This window comes from Sus scrofa, chromosome 3 (assembly GCF_000003025.6).
Source record: "Sus scrofa isolate TJ Tabasco breed Duroc chromosome 3, Sscrofa11.1, whole genome shotgun sequence".
Classification (NCBI taxonomy): domain Eukaryota; kingdom Metazoa; phylum Chordata; class Mammalia; order Artiodactyla; family Suidae; genus Sus; species Sus scrofa.
The window spans coordinates 78,427,843-78,454,216 of NC_010445.4; the positions used below are offsets into that span (position 1 = coordinate 78,427,843).

The 26,374-nt window shown below is 40.0% G+C and overlaps 1 protein-coding gene and 1 long non-coding RNA gene across 5 annotated transcripts in view; one reads left to right on the forward strand and one right to left on the reverse strand.

Annotated features, from left to right (window-relative positions):
- Window positions 1,260–12,401, reverse strand: LOC110260001. The gene is made up of 2 exons (XR_002342641.1): window positions 12,319–12,401; window positions 1,260–2,181 (listed from the first exon to the last, which is right to left on the reverse strand). It is a non-coding gene; the product is annotated as an uncharacterized LOC110260001 (long non-coding RNA).
- Window positions 7,312–26,374, forward strand: part of WDPCP (WD repeat containing planar cell polarity effector) — a 291,160-nt gene continuing 272,097 nt past the window's right edge. For 2 of the 4 annotated variants that reach the window (XM_021087467.1, XM_021087466.1), the window contains exon 1: window positions 7,312–13,467. The gene's annotated coding sequence lies outside the window, so the exon portion shown is untranslated. The remainder of the gene's footprint in view (window positions 13,468–26,374) is intronic. The other 2 variants (XM_021087464.1, XM_021087465.1) reach the window with 1 other exon arrangement.

Consider the following 26,374-nt stretch of genomic DNA (forward strand, 5'->3'; position numbering starts at 1 on the left):
AAAGTCAAAATTTGACGCAATGGCTCCTTCTTTCCTCTTTCATCATTCTTTCACCCCACAAGGAAAACTGCTTCGGGCGCTGGGACAAAGTCATTTAGTTGTACTTCTGGAAGCAGAATTTTCCAATGACTGCCTCCACCAAGGCCTCAGGTCAAACAGCAAAGATGGAAGTTTGTCAGTGTTGTCGTCATTTACCTCTTTCTCCCTGTTGCAACATAGTGAGTCACCATCTGGCACTCCACAGTCTACAAATGCAACACCTTATGGTATCATCTTTTCCTTCATCCCTGTTCTCCCCAATCTCCTGCCTCCAGTCATTCAACCAAACACCCATTCCTTCCCAGCTAAATAATCAGGAAAAAGCAGAGCCCACCGACCAAAGGCTCTCAGGAAATATTACCAATTTAAGCTGATCAATCAAAGTCCTTCAAATTAACTGGAGTATTCAGAGAGATTTCTGAGGTGTGACTCTTCTCAGTTCTTAGTTATATCCCTCTTCATCATCAGCATCATCATCAACCTCAGTAATAATTATAGCAGCCAAGCTTTACTGAGTTTTACTATGTGACAGGGACTAGGATAAGGGCTTAACATAGACCTTACCTCATTTAATTCACATATCTACTGTATTAGGTACATACAGCTAACAACCAATTTTATATCGTGAATACACATTCTCAGGGTCACAGAGTTCGTGAGTGGATTTAGGTTACTCGATCCCGTATGTAAGAACACACACAGGGTCTGGAGTCATGCAGATCTAGGTGCCTCCATCATTTACTAGCTGTGTGACTTTGAGCAGGTTCCCTGACCTTTCTGGGTTTTGGTCTTTTATCTGAAAAAGAGAGATAATAGCAGATATCTCATGGTTACTCTGAGAAGTAAATGACAAATGAGATGTAAAGCATTCAGCTTAGTATGGAAACTTAAATGTAGATCCTTTTTTCCTTCACTGGGTCCTCCGGAGCTGAAAGATTATCCATTCCTAGTTGAAAGCAGTGGTTTTGTTAGCCAGACTGTAATAAGGAAGGTATGGGGTTAAACCAGAGCATGTTATATCTTGCAGAAGTAGAATACTGAGCAGTAAGAGAAATTGTAATACATATTGGACAATCTTAAATTAAGAAACAGAGTGTGAATTTCAGAACACTTTTTTGTTCTAAGAAGACTGGGAGAAAGATTAACAGGGCCTCCCAGGTCTTCCTGTGGAAACGAAGAATGGGTCTCAGTAATTAATGATTTTTAAAAAGAACAAAGAATCCAGAAATAAAAGACTTTTATTAGGCAAGAGAAGTAACCATAGCAAAGATAACAAATCGATTATAAAGACTCTCTGTTCTGTTCTGTTTCAACGTAAAGGTCAACTTGAAGCATGTTCTCGAGTTGCTCTGCAGGTTCCAAAATCCCTCAAGCACTCAATCGCCAGATGAACTGGAGCCGAAAGAATGATGATGTGGACCTTTGCTGGGGCTTGAGACTTCACTCAAATAGGTGCCAGGATTTTGTCAATCTAGAGTGACATTTGCCTCATTATAAAGCTAAAATCTCCACCCCTGGGCTGGAATTTCTGCCATTTTTGAATATGCAATGCATGGATGTTTGAGCATGTTGTTGACCTGGGCAAGTACATCCAGAATTTCATCTTTACATGGAAGATCTCAGTTGCCCTTTCATGCAGATGCATGCACCCTTAGCTTAAAATATCCTGATCTTGCTATTTGGGGAGACAATGTTTTGAGAGCCATCTCCCTGTCTCCTTACCTGTTTTGCTGTTGTTGTTTGTTTGTTTGTTTGTTTTGGCTGTACTCATGGCCTGCAGAAGTTCCTGGGCCTGGGATCTAACCTGAGCCACAGCAGTGACGGTGCCAAATCCTTAAACACTCGGCCACCAGGGAGCTCTCTTTATTCTCTCTCTATCTCTTTTTTTTTTTTTCTTTTCTTTTCTTTTCAGTCTTCTCATCACAAGAAATAAACACTTATGCTGTGATTGAAATACTTGGCATTTTCATTGCTATGCACCCCAGTGATGGACCCACTGAGTCCAGGAACAGTTTTTTAACTTAGACCTACACCACCCTCAGTAAAAATAGTTTCTTTGAAATGAAGTTGTCTTCTCCAGGGGAAAAAGAACCAAATGCACAGGCCTATCCAGCAGATGAGCTGTGGATGAGGAGGGATGGCCTGGAAAGCAAATAGAGGAAGGGAAAGAGGTTATGTACAAGAACTAGAAATTTGTCATGACTTCTAAGGGCACAGGGATTGTCAAGATCTTAGAAAGCCTAGGAAACTAGCACAGATGAGTGGCATGGCCATTAGTTTTTTATAAAAAGCTATTGTTAAAAAAGCATTGATCCTGTGGCATTTTTACCTAAGGCTCAAAATGATAAGGAGACTGAATAACAATTAAAATTTAGCTACCAAGTAGTGAAAAGTAGGAAATTTTATAGAAACATGCAGAATATTAGATGGATATAAAGTGAAATTAAATATAAAATAAAAAATCTAATTTGATTGCTTAGCTGTAGGGAGAAAGGAAGCAGAACTATATGAGACACAAAGCTAAAGTCTTTTTATAATCTCCTTTATATCTGACAAAAATAATTTATGTACCATCATGTGAATTATCTGTACTGATGACTAATTTTTAACCACTGTACTGAGAAGACATTATTAGCAACCATGTGTAATTAAAGTTAGGAAATGAAATATAGCTGAGAAAATTAAGTATTTTGTTCAGCTGCCTTAGAGATTAAAGGTGTCCTAATAAATTGGGATTGCTTCCTATTAAAACAAAACAACAAGAAAAAAAAGCACAAACTAAGACTCAGCTATTTTAAAAGTAAGAAAATGTGTTTGTTTTATTTTTTAGGGCCGCACTTATGGCACATGGAAGTCATGGAAGTTCCCAGGTTAGGGGTGAAAGTGGCGCGATAGCCACCAGCCTATGCCACAGCAACACCAGATCCAAGAAATGTCTGTGACCAACACCACAGCTCACAGCAACACCGGATCCTTAACCCACTGAGCGAGGCCAGGGATCGAACCTAAGTCCTCATGGTTACTTGTCAGATTCATTTCCGCTGAGCCATGATGTGGCTCCCAGAAAGTGTTTAAAGTTGAACATTCATAAGATTTGAAGGCATCTTCTTAGCTGTGCTTTACCTCAGTTGTGATCCAAACGAGTCAAGCAGCTGAAGTCCTCCTTGGGGATGGATAGACTGCCTCCTTGGAGGCAGTCAGGCAGCTGGTATCGGCTGGGTTTCCCACCATGATAACCCGGAATGTACAGGAGGCACACAGAGCGCCAGACCCCACACTGATGAACTAAACTAACCTAGAATGAGACTGAAGTGTAACAGGGAGCCTCTGTATCAAGTTTGTGTGAGCTAAGTATGGACAATCATCATTGCAGTTCTGGTTTCCAGTAGGTTTCTATCCTCCCTTCTAATAACTTATCCCCCTCCCATTTGTATTTGGTGTGACTATGGAAAACATTTGTAAAAACATCATTATGTACAGAAGTCATTATGTACAGACAGCATTCTCTACTTGCCACAAAAAAACTAGTAATCAAAGGCTCTCAGTGTTTGATTCAATCACAAAAGTAGTGCAAAAGGAGTTCCCGTCGTGGCTCAGTGGTTGACGAACCCGATTGGGAGCCATGAGGTTGCGGGTTCGATCCCTGGCCTCGCTCAGTGGGTTGAGGATCCGGCGTTGCCGTGGGCTGTGGTGTAGGTGGCAGACATGGCTCGGATCCTGCGTTGCTGTGGCTGTGGCTCTGGCGTAAACCGGCACTACAGCTCCTATTAGGCCCCTAGCCTGGGAACCTCAATGCGCCATGGGTGTAGCCCTAGAAAAGACAAACACACACACACACACACACACAAAAAAAGTAGTCCAAGAAAGAAATTCTACTTGTAAAGTTTGCTTGAGGACAATGAAAGAAAAGTGTTTGTCAGTCTTGCCTAATGCTAAGAATTAACCGGGATAATTGTCAAAATACCAGGTCACACCATTTCACATCTGTTGCATCAATCTTTAGGAGAAAGCAGTTCAGGCTATTTTTTTTTTTTTTCTTTTGGGGGCTGCAGGTGTGGCATATAGAAGTTCCCAGGCTATGGGTAAAGTCAAAGCTACAGTTGCTGGCCTACTCCACAGCCACAGCAATTCAGGATCCGAGCAAAGTCTGCGACCTACACCACAGCTTATGGCAATGCCAGATCCCCGATGCACTGAGGGAGGCCAGGGATTGAACCCAAACCATTACGGATACTAGCTGTATTTGTTTCCGCTGTGCCACAAAGAGAGCTCCCTAAAAATCTTTAATAAAATGATTAAACAGCTTATCGTGAAATTAAATCAAACTTACAGAAAAATTGTAAGCATACAACAGAGACTAATTCCCACATTCCCTTTACTCAGATTCTCCAATTTGTCCCATCTCTTTCACTTTTGCACACACACATACACTCTGCCCTTAGTCTTTTTTTGGCTCATTTGAGAGCAAGCTGCAGATGTGATACTCTGATACCCTAATACTCTAGTGTCAGTGTATATTTTCCCCCAAAAGATACTTTGGGCTGAGAGGCAATTACTATGCAAGCAGCACTACACCTCCAAGCAACCTTGTAATTTTTTACTGAGAGACCTGGGGATATTTACTCGACTTATTTCTATTATTTTCTGTTAATGATTACAGAAAAGAAAAATTAACTATTTGAAATAATGTCCACAGAAAGCAAAAATTCAGGTGTCTATGAAGTATTATAATAGATAGAACGTTATAAATGGCCACTTTTAAAAAAATCTTATACCATTTTCTTTCATCTTTCTCTGAATTCAGGATTGGGAGGAAGAAGTGTATCAAAATAAGGAGTTCCCATTGTGGCTCAGAGGAAATGAATCTGACTATTATCCATGAGGATACGGGTTCGATCCCTGGCCTTGCTCAGTGGGTTAAGTATCCAGCATTGCCCTGAGCTGTGGTGTAAGTCACAGATTCAGCTCAGATATGGTGTTGCTGTAGCTGTGGCACAGGCTGGCAGCTACAGCTCCGATTCGACCCCTAGCCTGGGAACTTCCATATGCCAAGGGTGTAGCCCTAAAACAAAACAAAACAAAAAAATCAGTAAAATATCTAACTAGCAAGGCTTTTTGCTGTGACAAGTAAGTTCTAGGTAACTGATACTTAATTGGTAAAAGGAGGCTTTATTGTAATAGTTAGACAAATTTAGAAACCAAAATAAATAGGCTGAACACAAAGAGAGAATAGAAAGTCACATAGACTCACCTCTTCAAAAGACGAGCATATCAAAATTCCTCTGGATTGAGAAAATCTGAGCATTCAGAAACCAACCACCTCCTGTCACTGAGAACACACACAGTTTACAGCCATCTCCCTTCACAATCACACACACAAAACCAAGTGTCTGAACAAAGTCTCACACAGCAAAAAAGGCTCCAGAAGGGTCTATGCCTTCACTATAGGTTTATAAACTAATAGTAAATTTCCATGTCATAGTAATAAAACATTTTTGAGCCCCTCCAAATATAGATTTCTACACTATTTGAAAAAAAGAAATCCAGAAAGGCAGGGCTAACCAAGCAAAACTCTGTAATTAATGAACATTGCACAGCACTGGGGGGAAAAAAGGTAAATAATTTCATTTTCATTAAATGTTGAAAGTATAAGTTTCATGGGAATTCCCATTGTGGCACAGCAGAAGTGAATCCAAGTAGTACCCTTGAGGATGAGGGTTTGGTCCCTGGTCTCACTCAGTGGGTTGGGGATCTGGCACTGCTGTGAGCTGTGGTGTAGGTTGAAGCTGTGGCTCGGGTCCCACATTGCTATGGCTGTGGCATAGGCCAGCAGCTGTAGCTCTGCTTTGACCCCTTGCCTGGGAACTTCCATATGCCACTGGTGTGACCCTAAAAAGCAAAAAAAAAAAGAAAAAAAAAAAAAAAGAAGTTTCAAGTGCTGGTAATGAAAAACCCTGTAAAATGCTGTATTGATCACCTTAACTGACTTCTTGGCATATTTGTCCGATGCTGCAACCTGGCCTTTGAAGACTTTTCGCATTTGCTTTGAGAAATCTTTCCTCTCTGTGCCATCCATTCTTGGCATGGAACACATAAGAATGGCCACAAAGGAATAAAAATTGGAAAAAGCAGCAGAGGAAGTTGATTTGGAAATAGTGGGTGAGGAGAGGGAGCCAGCAGAACAGGCTGGACAGTGTAATGCACTCTCTTTCATAGCTATGCAACCAAATGATTCAGATGGTAGAATGTAGAATACCCCTTGCAGTAAATGTTTATTGGACAGATATATGAATTCTGTACATTTACTGGGTTTACCCATTCCTTTGCCATTTAAAAATGTCTTTGCAACTAAATACAGAGTTTTCCTGAAAACATTTTTACTTTGACTTAAGATCTATAGATACCTGCCCCACCTGGTCTTTATCAAAGACAGACCCATTTCCAGTAAGTACGGTGGTGGCTATGCAATCTGACCAACTGCTCTAGTCACAAGCACTGGGACTGGTTCAGACTGTAATGAAACAGAACCATTAACATCCTATTAAAAAGGGCTATTTTACCCTAAAGATACTTAGAATATCCTCTATATTAAGATACACCACATTTCTTTTTTTCTTTTTAGGACCACACCCGTGGCTTATGGAGGTTCCCAGGCTAGGGGTCAAATCAGAGCTACAGATGCAGGCCTACACCTCAGCTTCAGCAATTTGGGATCTGAGCCACATCTTTGACTTACACTGCAGTTCACAGCAACGCCAGAACCTTAATGCACTAAGGGAGGCCAGGGATGGGACTCGCATCCTCATGGACAGTAGTTGGATTCAATTCTGCTGCGAAGCAATGGGAACTCCCACCATCACATAGTTTAAAAGTTAATGTAGGAGTTCCTGCTGTGGCACAATGAAAGCGAATCTGACTAGTATCCATGAGGATGTGGGTTTGATCCTTGGCCTTGCTCAGTTGGTCAGGTATCCGGCATTGCCACGAGCTGTGGTGAAGGTCACAGCAGTGGCTCAGATTTGACTCCTAGCCTGGAAACTTTCATATGCTGCAGGTGCAGCCCTAAAAAGGAAAAAAAAATTAATGCAAAATTTTTTTTTTTTTAGGGCTGCACCCTTGGCATATGGAGGTTCCCAGGCTAGGGGTCTAATCAGAGCTGTTGCTGCCAGCCCACGCCACAGCCACAACGCCAAATCTGAGCCACGTCTGCGACCTATACCACAGCTCAGGGCAATGCCGGATCCTTAACCCACTGAGCGAGCCCAGGGATCAAACCTACAACCTCATGGTTCCTAGTCGGATTTGTTTCTGCTGCACCATGACGGTAACTCCTAATGCAAAATTTTAAAGACTCTTTGCATCTGGTTTAGTAGAAGACTAGTTTATCCCAGACTTGTCCCATGCATAAGGCAAGTAAGCAAATCCTGGAACATGTGTCCTTTGGCTGCATATTTATTGGTGTTACTTAACCCTCCCTGCTATCCTGGATTGACCTACAAAATCTTATTCATCTTTTTTGGAATATTTTCCCACTGAAATAGGCCTATCGCTGTTGATGTCCATTTTATGATGATACAAACCCTGGTGGTCACTAGAACCTTGCAAATCCTCTTATGTAAACCCCCCCACTCGTTTCAGTGCAAAAAAATCCTTCACACCAGGAAGAGGAGTAACAGTGGTTAAAATTCTCCATTTAGAAGAAGCCAGAAAGCTTTTATAAAACTATTAATCATGATTCAACTTAACTACTTAGAGGAAGAAAAATAAACCTACATTTTTTTTTAAGGAGAAAGAAAAACAAAAAAATAACATCTAGATTTTAATAATTCTAGTATTAAATAATAAATAATAGTAGCAACATGAGTTAATAGCTGACGGCCTGATTCCAAGGGGAAATTAATTTTAAAGGGGAAGGAGGGTAAAAGTACAAAAAACATACTCGTTATAGCAAAGGGAAGTCATCTTATAGATTTCAACAGAAACTGAACAAAATGAGGATGTACAGAAAAACAACAAAAAACTAATTCAAAGTGGTGTTCCTGAGTCATTAAAAAAAGTTAAAATAAGCTCAGAGAATTAAAGGTTTTTATTAAAATATTTTTATTAAAAAGAACTGAACAAAAATGTTTGGAAACTTATTGGGTAAGTTCAATTAGACAGAAAAATTCCATGAAGGGAATTGTTCCTTCCTCTGACAACGCTGGGTAAATGTACTTGCACTGTGTCACCTGTTGTTATCCACATGAGAGAAGTGGCTGAATTGACTGCAGATGGAAGCATCTGATTTCTTTTTTCTTTTTAGGGTGGCACCCCGCAGCATGTGGACGTTCCCAGGCTAGAGGTCTAATCGGAGCTACAGCGGCTGGCCTATGCTAGAGCCATAGCAACACCAGATCCAAGCCACGTCTGCAACCTACACCACAGCTCACGGCAACATTGGATCCTTAACCCACTGAGCGAGGCCAGGGATTGAACCTGCAACCTCATAGTTCCTAGTTGGATTCATTTCTGCTGTGCCATGATGGGAACTCCTGATTTCTTTATATTTAGAATTCCCTCTATGAAAAGGGTCACAATTTTAGGAGATCATGACCTGAAAATGGTCCTTCTAAACTTTAAACCCTAACCTCTGAAGGTCAGCAGCGCTTAATTTGGTACCTATAAAATTCAGAGAAAAAACATGTCAGGAAAGAAGTGTAAACTGTTGTAGAGAAATGAATCTGAACATGGCAGACTACACACGCATTTCTTCCCCGGAGAGGTGACCATGGTGAGAGTGGAAAAAAGGGGAAAATCTATGAAGAATTTCTGTCTGACTTTCTGGGCCTCTTCCCCAACTTCCCCCTATGCTTTCTTATCTCTATAGAAAATACAATTAATTCCCCCAAATAATCCAATTTTAACACGATACATATTTATGTTCCCAAATTGACTAGGTTTATAAGGTACACTATATGTTGTATTGTACATGGTTCTTTTTTTTTTTTTTTTAAAGACTGCACCTGTGGCATATGGAAGTTCCCAGGCTAGGGATCAAATCAGAGATGTAGCTTCCAGACTACACCATAGCCACAGCCAGGCCAGATCTGGGCCCCATCCGTGACCTGCGCCACAGCTTGCAGCAACACCAGATCCTTAACCCACTAGTCAGGTCAGGGATCGAACCAGCATCCTTAAGGTCACTATGTTGGGTTCTTAACACACTGAGCCACCACAGGAACTCCTGTACATGGTTATTTTTTTTATGACATGGCTTTTACATGTTTTAAATTCTGTCATTTTCTCCTCTTCCCCTGCAGTATAGTAGGTGAGGAAAAGAAAATAGAGGAATAAATGATTCCTCTTCCCTTTTTAGAAAGCAAGTTATTTAAGGTCAGGAACTTTGTCTATTTTATTTACTCTTGTATCCCAGCAGCCTAAAACAATGCCTGGCATGTAGCTGGAGCTCCAATATTTGTTGAAGGAATAGTAGGACCTTGAAAAATTACTATGAAAAACTTGGAAATATAAAGGAATTGTCTGGAAGCAAACCTAACGTATTTTAATAAACCTTTATTCACTTTAATTGAAAAGGTTGGAAATGACAATAGTTTGCAAAATTACTTATGTCAGTAGTTTTAATGAAGCAGTCTTCTATTACATACCTTGTACTGTTTTAGGCCAGAGAATCCATTAGTGAACCTTACGTAGGAAACAAGAGGATAAGCCAATTTTTATAACAGGAGTCTAGAGAGGCAGTAGAGTGTGGTGGTTAAAGAGATGGCCTCTGAAGCCAGACTTTCTGGTTCAAATCCTGAATCCACAAGTCATTAGCTACATGTTCTTAGGCAAGTTACTGTATCGTTGCGCCAAAGTAAAATGCAGATAACAGCACCTACCTAACAAGGTAGTTGTAAGGATTGAGTTAACACACGAAACAGTATGAACTGTATGTAGCAAGCTCTGTACACAGACTTTTTTTCCTTTAAGGATTCTTGTAGCCTGTGTCTACTACTCTCCACTAGACTGTGAAACCCCCACGAGAACAGTCTCTCTTTGCACTCCCATATGGTGCGCAACAGGTATTTGTTGAATGAATGAAAGTGAGGGTTAAGAAAACCATGCTATTTCAACGAAAGCAAGCTAGGATAAGAAATGATGGGGAAAGTGAATATTATTATCTATAAAGCTTATCTCAGAAAGTCAGGTAGATGGTTAGAAAAGAATAGTGCAGTCAATTTTAGGCATTAATTTTAGCTACTAAAAAAAGTGAGTTCAAAGTATCAGTTCCTAGTGAAGGGGTTGTGGACAGCTAGTGAACAGCTACTAATTCCACCTCAGCAGTTTCCTTCTTCTGTATAACTGAGCAATATTTTCACAGGTAGGTAATTTCATCTTGTTAACAGTAGTATGAAGTCTAGTGTCTTGAGTGTTTGATCCACAGAGAAGGTGTGTACTTGGTTCTTCTTGCTCTTTGCAACATTGCATTTGAATGAAGGAGGGTGGGAGATTCCCACTGACTTTTCACAATGTTACAGTGTGAAGACTCACTGCTATTCTTTACTTAGATATCTGGGCAGTCTGCCAAGATCCAAAGAAGGAATGTCTTTGCTCTTGGCAGGGCACTAATGACCTTCTTGCAGATGCAGGCTCTGTCTTGTGCATGTGCTCAGTGTCTCAGTTGTAAAGCTTGAATTTAAGTGTTCCTTCTGTTATTCCACAAAAAGACCCATGTATTCCTTTTCTACTTTCTAATTTACATATATTTCTATAATATAAAAGATAAAACAATATTCAGATTCCTTCAATTTGTTCTTGCTGTCATTCCCGTACGAACACAAGCAAAGACTTCGCTCCCCTTTTTTTTTTTTTTAAACTGCTTTTAATAACTTACAAAAGATAGCTCTTTTCTAACTCAGTGTTTGTTCATACACCATCCCCAGGAGGCAAGGAGATCTGAGTCCTGCGAGATTTTGCTGTCAATTTCAGCAAACTGACAGGTGGATTCTTTTTCTTGGAAGTAACTGGGGCTTGAGTGACCCTCCAGAGGTGAAGCCTGGCTTGATCTAATGTTTGGGGGGGTGGGGAGAAGCAAAGCAAAGCAGGAATGTAGGCTCAGGATCTTTCTATGACCTTGGGAAAATCATTTGACCTCACCAGGCTATGTTTTAAGATCAGAGGAAATAATTTCCAAATTCCTACCAATTCTAGAATCCCAATATTCTGAATTGCAAGGAATAAAGCCATTAATATAAATGCTGATACACAGTTTAGTTTGCATTTCAGTATGAACTTTTATCTTTATCCAGAATCTAAGCAACTAAAAATAAATTTTGAGAATGACTTGATATGTGTCTGAAAGACACAATATGGTAAAATGGAACGGATTTGAGATCCTTGGGGGCAAACTGTTGTGTGACCTTGAGCAAGTCACATTCTCTTTGGGTTTCAATAAACTCAATTTTAAGAGTGTCAAAATAATTTTTAATCCAGTAATTATCTGATAATAAGTAACTCTGCTTTCTTATAAGATTAGGTCAGAAATCACTGCAACCATCATTTAAATGACTAATTATGTTATTTGACAAAATAATCAAGAAACCCAGGTTTAACACTTACTGAGAACTAGCAGCTGTCTCCACTGGTTCCCTTATAAAGGTGCAGGGAGTAATCCCCTTGTCTTGAAAACACATCTCTTCAGGTTCTGGTAATCTTTCCATTCCTTCAAATATTTCCCTACATTCCCTACCCACTGTAATACTTTGAAATAATGGAAGAAAAATTGTCTCAACTATAAATTCACGCTTTGAGGAAATGTCTTTCTTTCTGATGTCAAATGCCACCTTCAAGCAGCATGCACATTATTCCTATGTCAGAGTTCCCTCCCCAACCTCTCTTCCTCCTTTCTGCAGAGACAAGATACGGAGATACTGGCCTTCACATCTTCATGTCAAGATGGCTACATTGTGTAACATTTAAAAGTAGTGGTTCTAGAATTCCTAACATGCAGGTCGGTAAAGAACATCTGCACTAATTATGTGGCTAGGGATGCCTTCACTGCAACACGTCCTAGTATTACAAAAGGAGATGAATGAGCAGGTTTTAAATAATATTTCATGAAATTAGATGGTGGAACACTTCTCCCAAAAGCATAGACTGGAATCCCGAGCCCCGGGAAACTCTACCTTTGCAGTGTGGGCCTCCTGCTTTCAAGGGCTTTGTGACAAAAACTCTTAAAAACACTGTTGGCTTAAGAGGAGAAAAAGAGGTTAGGACCCAACACCCCTTCCCATATCAAACCTTATTATCCTTAACAAACTCCATATCGTGCTCTGGAGAAAATTCGTAGCCTCGTTGTTTTGTACCCCAACATGAAGCAAGACTGAGATCGCGCCTCTCCAAGGACAGCGATTTCTCCAGAGTCCTTCTAGGAGCCCCCAGCTAGAAATCAATCCCTTCCCAATTACGGGGCCACTGTGACAGTCCCCAGATGAGTAGATGCTTTCCACAGGGTGCGAGAGGCAATGTCTTGCAGAGCCTTCCTCCAGAAATCCTTCAAGTGCGAGAAACACCACATTCGGGCTCGAAGCTCGGAGGTGGGCAGGATGCAGGGACCCACACTCACCATAATCAGGAATTTAGCGTACACTTTCAACACCTGCAAAATGAGCCACACGGAGTCGGATCACCTGCATCGCGGAACCGACTAGGAAAGGTCAAGTGGTGTTAGAAAGTTAGCGCAGCTCCAGACCGCGGAGCCCTCTGGGAACTGTAGTTTACACTGCCCGGATTCAGGCGCAATCTCCAACGCATTTTCTTCAAGTGTTGAACTACACTTCCCGCGGTCGGAGGGTCTTCTCATTCCCTTCTCCTTGCGCTCTTAGCCGATTGCAAAGTAGTCCTAGAGGGCGAGCCGCTGTGATTGGAGGAGGCGACAAGCGGGCTTGGGAGGAAAGGACCTGTGGTGGGCGCCCGGCAATTGGCTGGAAGGGAGGCGCGCGCAACTCGAGGGAGGAGAGCCTGATCCCTTAGCAACATCAGCCACTGGTGCGCTGCTGAGACTTTATCCTCCCCTGAGAGTAAAAGTGGGAGGTAAAGAGACTTTCCGCTGCGTAAAGCCGGCTCGACCCGGAAACAAAATCTTTTAAAAAACTATTGACACTGCAGGGCGGGAGGAATTGATGGGTCGCGAAGCCAGGGCGGCTTTGCAGGTTGCTAAGCGACGAGATTGGAGAAAGATCGCAAGCACAAGCGGCTAGGGAGTAATTGAGGAAACCGTGGCGCCTCAGCTCCGAGACGGAGGGGACAGAGCGCGCCGGGTCCTCCCCAATCCCTTCTCCTAGCCAGTGGACCCTCGCCCCGGTAGTGTCTGGTGACGAAGTGAGGGGTTTGTGAGGACGCCCCTCAGAGGCTGTCGAAGGCCGCGCATCTTCCACACTCCGGAGGCAGGTGAGTCCCGGTCCGGGGGATAGGGGTCTTTCACTTTAGGGTTCTGAGTGAGATTGCGCACGGTCCCGCGTTGCCCTTATCCACCCGGGTTCTGATCTGCGCGGGTGTCCGCGAGCTCGCGGGTCCTTTTCTCGCCTCAGAATGTTAGGGCCACAGGAGGCGTAGTGCTATGAAGTTCGCGTCACTCCCTGCTGTAAGATGCTGCTCTTTTCAAGTTAAGTGAAAAATGCTGAGCTCCAGCTTTGTGGGAAATGAACCCCTCCCTTCCTGGAGTTCACAGTCAACTTTTTCTCTAAGTTCTCCGTGAATTTTGACACCTTTGTCCGTTCTTTTTTGGAAACTGGATGCTGTTTAAACTATCCCCACCTTTAAATTAGGACAAATGTGCATATCTAAGGAAAGCGTGGCAGCTGAATGGGAGACACTGGTTGATTAAGGAAGGGTCTCAGTTGGTTAAACAGTTTAACGAGGTTTTCGTTTAAAGTTAATGCTCCCCCTTCCCCCCATTGTTGTGTTCTCTGAAACCTTATTTCACGGTGCTATTCAGAGGAAGCTGCGATGCTCTGAAATAGAAATGAATGAAATATCTCTACTAGATAACATTGGTATAACTTTTGGTTTTTCTCTATCACTGATAACTGAACGCCAGGTGGTATCTTTGAATTTTTCTCTCTTCCGTTTTGGAGGGTTTACTATTACGGAAAAGAAATAATAACCTTACTTTCCAACTTGATCTATCAATAGCATTTATCATACCCGAATGACTCTCTCCTCCTTGTAACTGTTCACTTAGCTCTCAGCACACTTCCTGATTTTCCTGTCACTGGTTGCCTCTTCTATGTCAGAAAACTCCCAAGTTTGTGTCTAGTCCTGAATTCCAAACTCCTGTGTCTAACTGCTTGTTAACAGTTGAGTTTCTAACACGCATCGTTTCCAATATTTTACAGTGTTCTCTTCTAAGCAATTGTATGTAGAAGCAAAACACCACACCCTTTGATACAGGTAATATGACCTGGCCTTTCCCCAGTTTTGAGATGTCGATTGTGGATGGGATTATGAGATTGCAAATGGTAGAGTAGTGCAGAGTAGGGATTGGTGTAGATGAAGACTGGTGTAATACATTGGCCAGGAGAATATAGGGCAAAGGTTTTAGGATGTGGCACTCTGTTAGGCTCTAGTGATTCAGAAATTAGTACTCAATTACTGCCTCTTTAGAGCCCCCAGTTTGGCAGGGAACACAGATTTTTTAAACCTGTGGTAACAACAAGGTGTGAGCTGGATTAATAATAGGTAAAAAGTTAGTAACTCTGGGCTGCCAAAGTTTCACAAAGAAGGTGCTGTCTGTCTGAATGGCTACACCACAGCCACAGTGGATCCAAACCACATCTGCAACCTACACCACAGCTCACGGCAACACCGGATCTTTAACCCACTGAGCAAGGCCAGGGATCAAACCCCAACTTCATGGTTCCTAGTGGGATTCGTTTCTGCTGCGCCACAATGGGAACTCCAAGATTTCTTTTTCTTTAGTTACCTTCTGCCTGGTTGTTCTGTCCATTATTGTGAGTGGGGTATTGAGGTCCCTAACTATATTGTAGAAGTGTGTGTTTCTCCCTTGACTACTGTGATTTTTTTTTTTTTTGCTTTATATGTTTTAATGGCCTGTAGTTAAGTGTGAAAATGTTGATAAATGTTATGTCTTCTTGTTGTATTGAAGCTTTTAATAACATAAAATCTTTCGTTATCTTTTGTGCCCTTTTTTTGATATAAAGACTGTTTTGTCTGATTAGTATAACCACCCTTCTTCTGTTTTGTTTACTATGTGCACGGAATATCTTTTTGTCCATCCTTTTCAACCTGTTTTGTGTCCTTGAATCTCAAGTGGGTCTCTTGATGAAAACATATAGTTGGGTCATGTGTTTTTATCCATACTGTCAATCTCTCTTTTGATTGGAGAGTTTAAGACATTTATATTTAAAGTAATCACTAATAAGGACCAAATTATTTCTGTCATTGCACCATTTGTTTTCTATGTGCCCTGTAGGTTTTTTGTCCCTTCCTGCATTACTGCCTTCTTTTGCATTAGTAATTTTTTTTTTTGGTGAAAAACAATTATTCCTTTTTCATTTCCTTTTGTGTATATTCTCTAGTCAATTTCTTTGTGTTTATCATGAGGATTACACTTAACATCCTAAAGTTATAGCACCTAATTTGAATTTATACTGTTTTAACTTCAAAGAATAAGCTCTGCTCCTGTAAAGCTCTGCCCCCACCCTTTGTTGTTGTTGATGTCATAGAACTGTATCTTTATTTATCGTGTGCCCCAAAATATAAATTAATGATGCATTAATCTCCTAAATGATGTAGAAAACAAGATTTGGAATTGTAAACCTAGGTTATAGTAATACGAACTTTTCTAGTAATGATTTTTTCTCTTTAAATGTATTAGTTTCTTAAATCATGTAGAAAAAGTACTCTTATGGACCATCATTACATTAATAGTAGCTTTATGATTGCTCATGTGTTTACCTGTATTGACATCTTTATTTCTCCATATGGCTTTAAGTTACTGCTCAGTGTCCTTTCATTTCACTTTGCAGGACTCTCTTGAATTTTTCTTGTAGTCTAGTGGTCATGAATACCTTCAACTTTTGTTTATCTGGAAATATCTTAATTTCTGCTTCACTTTTGAAGGATGGTTTTGTCAGATATAGGATCCTTGGTAGACATTTTTTTTTCCTTTGGCACTTTGAATGTGACTGCCTGCTGTCTTTTGGCCTCCAAAGTTCTGATAGGAAATTGCATGTAATCTTACTGAGGATCCCTTTTCTTTGATGATTCACTAATTTGCTGCCCTTGAGATTCTTTGTTTTTGGAGTTCCTATCATGGCTCAGCTGTAACAAACCCGACAAGTATCCACGAGGATGTGGGTTCGATCCCTGGCCTCGCTTGGTGGGTTAGGATATGGTGTTGCTGTAAGCTATGGTGTAGGTTGCAGACGCAGCTGAGATCCCATGTTGCTGTGCCTGTGGCAGGTGCAACTCCGATTTGACCCCTAGCCTAGGATCTTCCATAGGCTGCATGTGCAGCCCTAAAAAGACAATAAAAAATAAAATAAAATAAAAAGATTCTCTGTCTCTGATTATAGTATGTCTTGGTGTGGGTCTTATGAATTCATCTTACTTGGAATTTGTTGAACTTCATGAGTGTTTATTTCATTTTTTTTCTTTAAATTTGGGAAGTTTTCAGTCATTATTTCTTTACGTATTCTCTCTGCCTTTTTCTCCCTATCTTCTGCTTCTAGGAGTCCCATGATGCATGTGTTGGTCCGCTTGATAGTGTCCCACAGGTCCTTTAGGCGCTCTTTGCTTTCCAATCATTTTTCTTTCTTTTCCTGAGCCTTGATAATGTCCATTGTATAATTTTTAAGTTCACTGATTTCTTTTTTCTCCTTAGTCAAGTCTGCCTTTTAATCTACCTAATGAATTTTTCCTTGCGGTTACTATACTTTTCAACTCCATAGTTTCTTTTTGTTTTACGTTAGGTTGTCTGTTTTTTTATTTGATAATTTCATTTTGTTCTCACATTCTTTTCTTGACTTTGTCTACATTTTTCTTTGGTTCTTTTAGCATGTTGAAGGCAATTGTTTTAAAGTCTGTCTAACATATCTGCCATTACATCTTTCAGAGACAGTTTCTCTTGATTTATCTTTTGTTGTTGTTGTTTGAATGGACCATACATTCCTGTTCTTTTTTTCCCTTTTTTCTTTTTAGGACCACACTTGTGGCATATGGAAGTTCCCAGGCTTGGGGTTGAATTGGAGCTACAGCTGCTGGCCTATGCCATAGCAATGCAGGATCTGAGCCACAACTGTGACCACAGAAATGCTACACCACAGCTCTTGGCAACACTGGATCCCTGACCCCATTGATCAAGGCCAGGGACCAAACCTGAATCCTCACGGATACTAGTTGAATTTGTTTCTACTGTGCCATAATGGGAACTCCACGTTCCTGTTTCTTTGTATGTCTTTGATTTTTTTTCATTGAACACTGAACATTTGTATCTAAGAATGTGGTAACTCTGGAGATCAGAGTGTCTATATTCCCCAGGGTTTTGTGGGTTTTTTTGTTAGTTTTTGTATTTTCATTGTTGTAGACTGTCTGCTGAAAATTAGACTGAGGTATAAACTTAACGTATGTTCAGATCTTTTCTGAGCCTTTCTCTTGGCATGTTTAGTAATTTGTGTATGCAGCAGTTTGTGAATGTGCTAGTCTTTAATGTCTGGCTCTTAAAGGAAGTAAAAGGGAAAAATGATGAAGGGTGAAAAAAAAAAAGGCACTGTCCCTTTACATCTTTGGGTAGTCACTTTAGCCGAGATGGGAGGGCTTGCAATAATGAGGGGAATTGCGACAACAATGCCTGCCTGCCTTTTTTGTACCTTTAAGATCAGAAGCAGTCATCAGTGATCAGATCAGAGTTTCCCAATATTTGGAGGACAGAGTTCTTTTATTCCACCTAGCCCCCACAAGCAATATGTAAACTGCTCCAGGAAACTGCTGTGTGGCTGGGGGTTAGGTGGCTGCTCCTATGCTAAGAGTTGAAATTGACAACGGTAACTGATGTTTTGCACTTTCAAGTTTTCCCCTGGAAGTTACCTTCAACTGACTTCAGAGTTCCTTACTTTAGACAGATTCTGCCAGTGTAATTATTATCTAAGTACAGAGACAGATTCCTGGTGTTTCCTACTCTGCCTTCTTCCCATAATCCTCACTGCATCAATATTTTTAAATTGAGGGACTGTACAGGACTAAAGAGTTATCAGTTGACTTATTTAATACAGTATTTGGGTTTTTACTCTTTTTAAAATGCAAAAATAATGTTAGGTATCTTGGAAATTATTCAGTTAGTTTAGATGACATGGAAAATAATTTTTTTCTTTACATTCACTTCAGAGAGTGTTAAACATAGGATTTCTAGAATCAAATTTAATCATGGAAGGCTTGTAATTTTACTTAAAATTGTAATCACTATAAGTACTGCGTTATTACCACTTTAAAATTATTTTATATATACACAGTTCTCACACATCCCAACATATTTAACTATGAAGTATCTGACTAGAATTTTCAGGAATGGTGAATTCATATTATTTTAATAGGATGAAATTTGTAGTCAAGTGAACTTCATGTAATCAAGTTGTTAGGAGTGGTCAAGAAGTAGAATGGACTGGAGTCAGTTGTTGGGAACTTCTCTTTCACCTTCATGTAAAACAAGATAAAATATTACCTGTAGGGATTCTTTTTTTTTTTTTTTCTGTCTTTTTAGGGCTGAACCCACAGCATATGGAGAGTTACAGGCTAGTGGTCAAACTGGAGCTGTAGCCACTGGCCTTTGCCACAGCCATAGCAGATCTGAGCCATATCTGCGACCTACACCAGAGCTCACGGCAACACTGGATCCTTAACCCACTGAGAGGCCAGGGATTGAACTAGCATCCTCATGGATGCTAGTCAGATTCGTTTCTGCTGAGCCACGATGAGAACTCCCCTATCAGGATTCTTTTTGATAATTACTTATTTCCAGGAGTATGAGCTACCTAACCTTGAGCTTTTTCTTTTAAGTAGAAGCAGTACAGTTTATTGGTTTTAACTGTACAACATGTTAATATGACTTTGAAGAAGTGTTTTGATCTCTTTTTATTAACACAGTGTGACCATAATGTCTGGAAACATAATGTAGCAATTCCTCTCCTTTAGATATCCATTTAATCAGGAAGTATACAAGAATATTCATAATGTTTCTAAGAGCAAAACTCCAAACACTTATTTGTCTGTTAGTAAGAGAATGAATGTGTTGCAAATGAATGAACTGTAACAATATAGATGAATGTCAAAAATATAATGTTAAGTGAGGTGTTCCGGTCGTGGCGCAGTGGTTAACGAATCCGACTAGGAACCATGAGGTTGCGGGTTCGGTCCCTGCCCTTGCTCAGTGGGTTAACGATCCGGCGTTGCCGTGAGCTGTGGTGTAGGCCGCAGATGCGGCTCGGATCCCGCATTGCTGTGGCTCTGGCGTAGGCCGGTGGCTACAGCTCCGATTCAACCCCTAGCCTGGGAACCTCCGTATGCCGCGGGAGCGGCCCAAGAAATAACAACAACAACAAAAAAAAGACAAAAAAGACAAAAAAAAAAAAAATCACATGTATATATTATGATTTAGTTTTTTCACTCAACATTATTTTTTTTTTTTTTGTCTTTTTGGCATTTCTTGGGCCGCTCCCGCGGCATACGGAGGTTCCCAGGCTAGGGGTTGAATCGGAGCTGTAGCCACCGGCCTACGCCAGAGCCACAGCAATGCGGGATCCGAGCCGCATCTGCGGCCTACACCACAGCTCACGGCAACGCCGGATCGTTAACCCACTGAGCAAGGGCAGGGACCGAACCCGCAACCTCATGGTTCCTAGTCGGATTCGTTAACCACTGCGCCACGACCGGAACTCCATGTGATCCTTTTTTAAATAAAATTTAAAAATGTGTAAAAATCCTATTATTTAGGGTTTCACCCACAGTTGGTAAAAACATATAGAAGAGCAAGGGAAATGATTAATTTAGAATTCAGGATAGTACTTGGCTGAAGTTGAGAGTAGGACAGGATGCACTTGGGTCTTCGGGTCTTCAGAGTATTGTTACTCATCTGCTTCTTAGGATATGTGGATGTGTGGGTGTTCGTTTCATTTATTCATTTTTATTTTATTATGTATTTGTTTTATATATATGTATATATATATACATACTTCTGATCACTCTTGTTTGTATGATATTTTATAAAAAAACATACATAGTGGCTTAGAGCTTTTTTATATGATTATGGAATGGCAACTTTGAAAAAGAACAAAAGTCGCTCATGAAACCTTTTACCCTAACAGAGGTATGCTCATTTTTGCAAATACCATTCAAGTTTTCAAGGTTAGATTTAAATCCATCATCTGGCTATTTGTTTTTATTTGTCCCATTTTTTCTTTGTCCTTTTTTCCTCCTTTTCTTTTTGTTTATTTGAAAAATTTTACAATTCCATTTTATCTCTTTTGTAACTTTTATTAGTGATAACAGTTTTTATTTTTGTGACTGATTTAAGATTTATAGCATGTATTCTTTCTTCACAACTACCTGCAAGTGATATTATACCACTTCACTTACAGGATAAGAACTTTCAATAATTTATTGCCATTTCTTCCTTCCCAACCATTGTGTGTGTGGTTGTCATGTATTTTACTTCTATGTAAGTCATAAGCCCTGTGGTTCATTGAAATTAGTTTTGTTTAAACACCCAATTTTTTAAAAAAGAGATTTAAATAGTGAGAAATAGGAGTTCCTGTTGTGGCTCAGTGGATTAAGAACCTAACTAGAGGGAGTTCCTATTGTGGCATAGCAGAAATGAATCTGACTAGTATCCATGAGGCCTCACTCAGTGGACTGGGGATCTGGCATTGTCATGAGCTGTGGTGTAGGTTGCAGACTCAGCTTGGATCCCCTGTTGCTGTGGCTATGGTGTAGGCCAGCAGTCATAGCTCCAATTCAGCCCCTTGCCCGGGAACTCACATATGCCATGGGTGTGGTCCTAAAAATCAAAAAATTTAAAAAAAAAGAACATAACTGTATCCATGAGAATGTTGTTCAATCCCTGGCCTTGCCCACTGGGTTAAGGATATGGCATTGCTGCAAGCTGTGGTGTACATCATGGATGCAGCTCAGACCTGGCATTGCTTTGGCTCTGGCCAGCACCTGCAGCTCTTATGTGACCCCTAGCCTGGGAACTTCCATATGTCACCCTAAAAAGACAAAAAAAAAATGAGAAATATATCTAATGTTTGCTCATGTAGTTCTCATTTTTAGTATTTTCATTTCATTATGTAGATTTCTGTTTCTATTTTTGTTTGTTTGTTTGTCTTTTTGCTTTTTCTAGGGCCTCTCTGTGGTATATGGAGGTTCCCAGGCTAGGGTCTAATCAGAGCTGTACCCGCCAGCCTACGCCAGAGCCACAGCAACACGTGATCTGAGCCGCGTCTGCGACCCACACCACACGGCAATGCCAGATTCTTAACCCGCTGATCGAGGCCAGGGATCGAACCTGCAACCTCATGGTTCCTAGTCGGATTCATTAACCACTGCACCACGATGGGAACTCCAGATTTCTGTTTCTACTATGGTGCGATTTTTCTTCTGCCTAAAGGACTTCATTTTTAAAGTCATAGTATGGACTAGATTGTGACAAATTCTGTTGGCTTTGTATGTCTGAAAAAGTCATCTTTTTTTCTTGGGCCGCACCTGTGGCATATAGAAGTTCTCAGGCTAAGGGTCGAATTGGAGCTACAGTTGCTGGCCTGTGCCACAGCCACAGTCACAGAAACACAGGATTCAAGCCACATCTGTGACCTATACCACAGCTCATGGCAACGCTGCATCCTTAACCCACCGAGTGAGGCCAGGGATTGAACCTTCATTCTCATGGGTGCAGGTTCAATCTTTTAAGGATGTGTTCATTACTGCTGAACCACAATGGAAACTCTCAAAGTCTAATTTCAAAAGATATTTTCACTGGGTATAAAATTCTAGGTTGAGACTTTTTTCTTTCAATGCTTTAAAGGTGGTGGTACTGTCTTTTCATTTACCTTGTTTTTGATGTCATATGCCATCATTACAAACAAACATTAAGTGTCTGTTTTCCTCTTTACGACTCATGTTGAGTAATTTGATTATAATATGCCTTTGTATAGCTTTTTACATGTTTCTTGTGATTGAATTCTCTGAGATTCTTGGATTTATGGGTTTATTTTCAACAAATTTGGGAAAATTTTGGTCATTATTTCTTCAAATTTTTTTTTGTCTACCTCCCATGCTGCCATTTTTTGGAGACTTAAATTATCCATAAAATAAACTGATTGAAATTGTCCCACTACTCGCTGATGTTCTGTTCATTTCAAAAATTCCCTTTCCTTTATAGGTTTTATTTTGTAAAGGTTTTAATTGCTGTGTCATCAAGGCCACTAATCTTTCCTTTGGCGATATCTAATCTGTTAATTTAATCCACTGTATATTTCATCCCAGATATTATATTTCACCTCACATACATTTCACCTCTAGAAATTTGTTGTAGGTTTTAAAAATATCTTTTAAAACATTAAAAATATCCTTAATGTCTACTATATTTTTTAATATAGGGAATACATGCAATAGTTATTTTAATGTTCTAGTCTCTTATAATTTGTCTGATTGGGTTGATTTTTGAATGATTTCTCTCCTTATGATGGATCTTATTTTTAGGTTTCTTTAGATGCCTAGCAAATTTTTGTTGAAAGCCAGATGCTGTGACTATTACCTTTTTGGATGCTAGATATATATTTCTTTTTAATAAATAACTGAACTTTATTCTGGAATGCAATTAAGTCACTTGAAAATAGTTTGATCCTTTCAGGATTTGTTTTTAAGGATGTATTCATTTCCCCCTTCCTGCACCATATTGGCTCTCTCCTGCAACTTCATATACCTTCCAGTCTGGTTTTTACAGCTTCATATACCTTCCAGTCTGGTTTTTAGTTTCTACTTTTTTTTTTTTTTTTTTTTTTGCAAAGGAATTGCAAGTAGTAGGTCCCCAGATTACTTGTAACTTCTGTCCATCATGGCTACAAATTATAGGCTCCTGTAATTGCCTTTCCCTTGGATCCATTTTTTTTTTTCCCTAGAACAACTCACAGGAGTTGGGGAAACAGCTACTCATGTGTTTCATTTTTTTTTCTTTAATGATTTTTATTTTTTCCATTATAGTTGGTTTACAGTGTTCTATCAGTTTCTCTTGTACATCAGAGTGACACAATCAAACATATATTTACATTCTTTTTCTCACATTATCCTCCATCATGTTACATCATAAGTGACTAGACATAGTTCCCTGTGCTATACAGCAGAATCTCATTGCTTAGCCACTCCAAATGGAATAGTTGGCATTTATTAACTCAAGACTCCCAGTCCATCCCACTCCCTCCCCCTTCCTCTTGGCAACCACAAGTCTGTTCTCCAAGTCCATGAGTTTCTTTTCTGTGGAAAGGTTCATTTGCACCATATATTATATTCCAGATATTAGTGATACCATATTTGTCTTTCTCTTTCTAACTTATTTCACTTAGTGTGAGAGTCTCTAGTTCCACCCATGTTGCTGCAAATGGCATTATTTTGTTCTTTTCTATGGCTGAGTAGTATTCCATTGTGTATATATACCACATCTTCTTAATCCAATCATCTGTCAATGGACATTTAGGTTGTTTCCCTGTCTTGGCTATTTTGAATAGGGCTGCAATGAACATACAGGTGCATGTGTCTATTTCAAGGAAAGTTTTGTCCGGATATATGCCCAAGAATAGGATTGCTGGGTTATATGGTAGTTCCAAATTTAGTTTTCTGGGGTACCTCCATACTGTTTTGCATAGTGATTGTGCCAATTTACATTCCCAGCAACAGTGTAGGAGGGTTCCCTTTTCTCCACACCCTCTCCAGCATTTGTTATTTGTTGACTTGTTAATGATGACCATTCTGACACGTGTGAGGTGGTACCTCATAGTAGTTTTGATTTGCATTTCTCTAATAATTAGTGATGTTGAGCATTTTTTCATGTGCCTGTTGGCCATCTGTATATCTTCTTTGGAGAAATGTCTCTTCAGGTCTTTTGCCGACTTTTCAGTTGGGTTGTTGGTTTTGTTGCTGTTGAGTTGTATATTTTAGAGATTAAGCCCTTGTCAGTCGCATCATTTGAAACCAATTTCTCCCATTCTGTAGGTTCTCTTTTTTTCTTTTTTAATGATTTCCTTTGCTGTGCAAAAGCTTGTTAGTTTGATTAGGTCCCATGGGTTTATTTTTGCTTTTATTTCTGTTGCCTTGGGAGTATGACCTAAGAAGACATTTGTACAGTTGATGTCAGAGAATGTTTTGCCTATATTCTCTACTAGGAGTTTGATGGTGTCATGTCTTATGTTTAAGCCATTTTGAGTTTAGTTTTGTGTGTGGTGTGAAGGTGTGTTCTAGTTTCATTGATTTGCATGCAGCTGTCCAGGTTTCCCAGCAATACTTGCTGAAAAGATTGTCTTTTTCCCATTTTATATACTTTCCTCCTTTCTCAAAGTGTCATTGACTGTAGGTGTCTTGGTTTATTTCTGTGTCCTCTATTTTGTTCCATTGGTCTGTATGTCTGTTTTGGTGCCAGTACCACACTGTCTTGATTCCTATGGCATTGTAATAGTGCCTGAAGTCTGGGTGAGTTATGCCTCCTGCTTGGTTTTTCCCCCTCAGAATTGCTTTGGCAATTCTGGGTATTTGGTGGATCCATATATAATTTTGGATTGTTTGTTACAGTTCTCGAAAAATGTCGTGCATTATTCAATAGGGATTGTATTGCATCTCTGGATTGCTTTGCGTAGTATGGCCATTTTAACGATGTTAATTCTTATAACCCAGGAGCATGGAATATCTTTCCATTTCTTTGAATCCTCTTTAATATCCTTGATTAATATTTTATAGTTCAGCTTTATTATATAATAAAGGATATGATAAAAGACACAGATGGACATCCAGATAAAGAGATACGTAGGGCAAATTCTAGGAGGTTCCTTGGGCACAGGAACTTGTCTCTGTGGGGTTGGGGAACATTACTCTCTTGATACCTGCATGCATTCACCAGCACAAGTTAGAAGCTCTCCAAACCCCTTAATACTGGGATTTTTATGGAAGTTTCATTATGTAGGTACAATCAATTATTAAACCCATGTCCAGCTCCTTTCCCTTCTTTAGAGAATAGGGGATAGGTGTGAAAATTCCAACCTTCTAATCACAGCTTGGTTTCTCTGGTGATTCAGGAGCCAGCCAGAAGCCTAACTAGAGTAGCCTCATTAGAACAAATGACATTCCTCTCAGCCAGAAAATTCCGAGGGATTTTGGAGCTCTGCGTCAGGAGCTGGGGTCAGAGACCAAATATTTGCGCAAGAGATGTCCTTGTGCTTTTTTAACACTTAGGAGCTCTGTGCCAGGAACTGGGGTCAAATACTAAATATGAGAACAAAAGATTTTACTAGCACCTGTATTTGCAAGGGTTTCAGAGCTCTGGGTCAGGAACTGGGGCTGAGATAAGTACATCTGTTTCTTACTCTTTCACAACCGTTATCTTATGTATATTCTCATGTTCACATTCTTTGTTTCAATAATGTTCTATAACATTTTTCTCCAATACAAGACCATGCATTAAATTTAGACATAATGTCTCTCCTGTAATCTAGAAAAGTTCATTTGCCCTTTTTGTCATTCATGACATTGACATTTTTGAAGAGTGTAGCCTAGTAATTTTGTAGTCTCCTTTGGTTTAGGTTTGTTTGAAGTTTCTCTTAATGAAAGGCATGCATTTTTGCAGAGAAGACTACATAAGTGGGGTGGATTTATCAGGTCATTCCATCAGTTTGTCCTGTTATTTGTGATGTTAATTGTAACCACCTGATTAAGGTCTTGTTTACCAGATATTTCCACTGTAAAATTACTCTTTTTTCTCTTTTGTAATTAATAGATAATGTGTGGGGACATACTGTGAGATTATGTTAATGTTCTGGTCCTCATCGAACTGTAACCCATCGTTTTAATGCTGATGATTTTTGCCTGAACCAGTGATTACTACTACGATAAAATGCTTTTCAAATGCATTTCTTCAACATTTATTAGATAGCATTCTAAGTTTATTTTCCCTTCTTATCTATATCCAAGTATCTATCTATCTGTCATCTGTTTCTTGCTAACAACTCTTCTGGCCCCAGATGTGTGAATTTTCTATGCCAAACAGTTAACCATTTCTCTGCAGATACCAACTGGGTGTCCT